At 43.2% G+C, this 3,539-nt stretch overlaps 1 pseudogene; it reads left to right on the top strand.

Moving 5' to 3' along the window:
- The first annotated feature begins 1,887 nt into the window (after window positions 1–1,887).
- LOC118522974 (glyceraldehyde-3-phosphate dehydrogenase pseudogene) lies at window positions 1,888–2,953 on the top strand (annotated as a pseudogene).
- The last annotated feature ends 586 nt before the right edge of the window (window positions 2,954–3,539 follow it).

The raw sequence follows: 3,539 nt of genomic DNA, 5'->3' as shown, positions 1-3,539 counted from the left end.
GAATCAATTAACCCTCCATGCGCCTATCACCCAATCAGGTTTTGGTTGACGTGCTCATCTATCTATCAGGTAGCTGTTTACATGGGAAAGGGTAGAGGGCTATTTTCGGGGTAGTATAGAATAACAAGATGGGGTCTTTTTCCTTTTAAGTGTAGTTTCCTCTTAGGACAGGGGCCCCTTGCCCCTGCCTGTCTTTTTTCCAACTATCCTCCATTAGTGGAATATCCTGTTGAGTGTTGTAGTCTCTGTATATATATGCAAGTGTGTGGGAGGAAGAGTAGAAAAAATTATGGTATCTCCTTAATTATTAATAACATTCAATGGATTGGCAGAATGGAAGTCAGAAAGGGAAAAGTTAAGGAGGAACAAAATTTGAAAATCATTGGAATTTCAGAAATAGGTACAAATTACACATGTTCAGTGATAGCCAACAGGGTAGAGAGCAGGATTGTAGACTAAAAGGTTATAGGACAGGTATGTGGAATTTAAGAAATAAAACAGAGGATCATAGGGGAAGAGAGGAAAAAATAAAACAAGAGGAAATCAGAGAGGGAGACAAACCATAAGAGGCTCTTAATCATAGGAAACAAAATGAGGGTTGCTGGAGGGGAGGGTGTGGGAGATGGGGTAAGTGGGTGATGGATATTAAGGAGGGCACATGATGTAATGAGCACTGGGTATTATATAAGACTGATGAATCACCTCTACCTCTGAAACTAATAATACATTATATGTTAATTAATTGAATTTAAATTTAAAAATAAATAAATAAAATGTATAAATGAAAAAAAAGGTTATAGGAGAGGTATAAAACAGGAAAACTATAGACATAGAAGAGAAACTATTAATAAAAGGTTTTTAGAAGCAGAAAAGGAATTTTGACAGATCAGTCAACACTTTCTCATAACTTTCCAGCATTGCTCTGCAACATGGGGGCCAGAGCACAGAAATTGTTTGTAGAAAGTCGCTAATAATGGGGATAGAGGAAGGGAGCATAGTAAAAAGTCAAGGAGATGAGAGATGTTAGAGTGCCAGTGAAGAGATTATTGTAACAAGTTACTACTGGAGGTCAGAGGATGTTTATATGACTTCATGGATCAGAACACTTTATTCCCCTGAACTACGCACCATCTTGGGGTTTTACATGAGGGAGGCAACTGGATATGGGGGCAGACAGGCTCTTTCTTTTTTAACTCTGTTAAAGCAGCCAATCCAATGTTTTAATCTAATTTATTTTATTTTAATTTATTTCTGCCCCCAGCAAGAGTTTTGCTTAGGGGAGTTGGTGTGAAGCTAACTAATATAGAGAAATAGCTAAAAGTATTTAATTTTTTCTATTTTTTAAAATCTTTCTATTTTGAAACAGAAATGGAAGATGAAGGCAATTTGTATTAAGAATTTTTTAAGTTGAAAACAGGCTTCCTGTGAATCATGTGCAAAGTGACTGTAAAGAACAATTCAATAGAAATGGAATTGCCAAGTCATAAGAGATTCACAAATTGCCCTCAATTGGGCTGCTGAATTGATCTGTGGTCTCCACATCCACAGAGGAGGATGTTTGCTGTCCTTGGCACAATAGAAAAATCCTATCCAAATCACTACATCCAATCCTCAATGCATTCTTTTAAGGAACATTGACATTTTGTGCATGTAGAGGGCAATAATGGGAGGGTAGAGATGAGAAAACTAGAGTTTTGCAGCTTAAACAAAACAACTCTTGAAATATTTCAACTGTCACTAGAGAGAAAGAGATTTGATTCAGTGATGTAGCAGAGGGCTCTGCATATTTCATTTAACTTTAAAAATCATGTTAGGGCTCTTCACTCCTCCCCATTGGACAGACAGCTACATCTTCTGGTGCAGTGCCAGCTGCATCCCTGAGACAGGATGGTGAAGGTCAGAGTAAATGGATTTGGCCGTATTGGGTGCCTAGTCACCAGGGCTGTCTTAACTCTGGCAAAGCTGATATTGTCGCCATCAATGACCCCTTCACTGACCTCAACTACATGGTCTACATATTCGAGTATGATTCCACCCATGGCAAATTCCATGGCACAGTCAAGGCTGAGGACAGGAAACTTGTCATCAATGGAAAGCCCATCTCCATCTTCCAGAAGTGAGATCCCACCAACATCAAATGGGGTGATTCTGGTGCTGAGTATGTTGTGGAGTCCACTGGGGTCTTCACTACCGTGGAGAAGGCTGAGGCTCACTTGAAGTGTGGGGCCAAGAGGATCATCATCTCTGCCCCTTCTGCTGATGCCCCATGTTTGTAATGGGCATGAACCATGAGAAGTGTGACAACTCCTCAAGATTGTCAGCAGTGCATCCTGCACCACGATCTGCTTGGCACCTCTGACCAAGGTCATCCATGACAACTTCAGCATCATGACCACAGTCCATGCCATCACTGCCACCCAGAAGACCATGGATGGCCCCTCTGTGAGGCTGTGGCGTGATGGCTGAAGGGCTGCCCAGAGCATCATCCTTGCTTCTATACTGGCCCTGCCAAAGCTGTAAGCAAGGTCATCCCTGAGCTGAATGGGAAGCTCACTGGCATGGCCTTCCATGTCCCTCCCCTCAACGTGTCAGTTATAGATCTGACCTATTGCCTGGAGAAAGCTGCCAAATAGAATGACATCAAGAAGGTGGTGAAGCAGGCATCAGAGGGCCCCCTCAAGGGCATCCTAGGCTACACTGAGGACCAGGTTGTCTCCTGTGACTTTAACAGTGACACCCACTCTTCCATCTTTGATGCTGGGGCTGGCATTGCTCTCAATGACCACATTGTCAAACGCATTTCCTGGTATCACAATGAATTGAGCTACAGCAACCAGGTGGTGGACGTTATGGTCCACGTGGCCTCCAAGGAGTAAGAGCCCCCTGGACCACCAGCCCCAGCGAGAACAAGAGGAAGAGAGAGGCCCTCAGTTGCTGGAGAGTCCTTGCCTCAACTCATCCCCCAACACACTGAGAATCTCCTGTCCTCCACAGTTTCTATCCCAGTCCCCCTGAAGAAGGGGAGGAGCTTGAGGAGCCCCATCTTGTCATGTACCATCAATAAAGTATACTGTACTCAGCAACCCCCCCCAAAAAAATCATATAAATATATGTATTAAAAGAGCATTCAGAACTTCAGGGGAAGATGGTGGAGTAGGAGTACTCAGCAACCCCCCCCCCCCAAAATCATATAAATATATGTATTAAAAGAGCATTCAGAACTTCAGGGGAAGATGGTGGAGTAGCAGGACCTTAAACTCAACTTGACCCAGGGATGCAACTAGGTAACATCCACATTGTATAAATAACCCAGATAGTGAAATGAAGACTGGCAGAATAGACTCTGCACAGCTAAATGTAGAGAAGAGGCCACATCGAAGAGAGTAGGAAGGGCAGAGACAGTTGGTAGCTAAAAAGACCAGCAGTACTGTCCATGGAAGGGAGGGACACTGTGGGCACAGAATGGGGAGAGAAAAAGACCCTTATATCAGGACCCCAGCACAGGGAACCTCCATAGGGAGGAAAAATCCCCATAACAT

This window comes from Halichoerus grypus, chromosome 4 (genome assembly GCF_964656455.1).
Source record: "Halichoerus grypus chromosome 4, mHalGry1.hap1.1, whole genome shotgun sequence".
In the NCBI taxonomy this organism is placed as follows: Eukaryota; Metazoa; Chordata; class Mammalia; order Carnivora; family Phocidae; genus Halichoerus; species Halichoerus grypus.
This window is presented reverse-complemented; position numbering and strand designations above follow the sequence as displayed.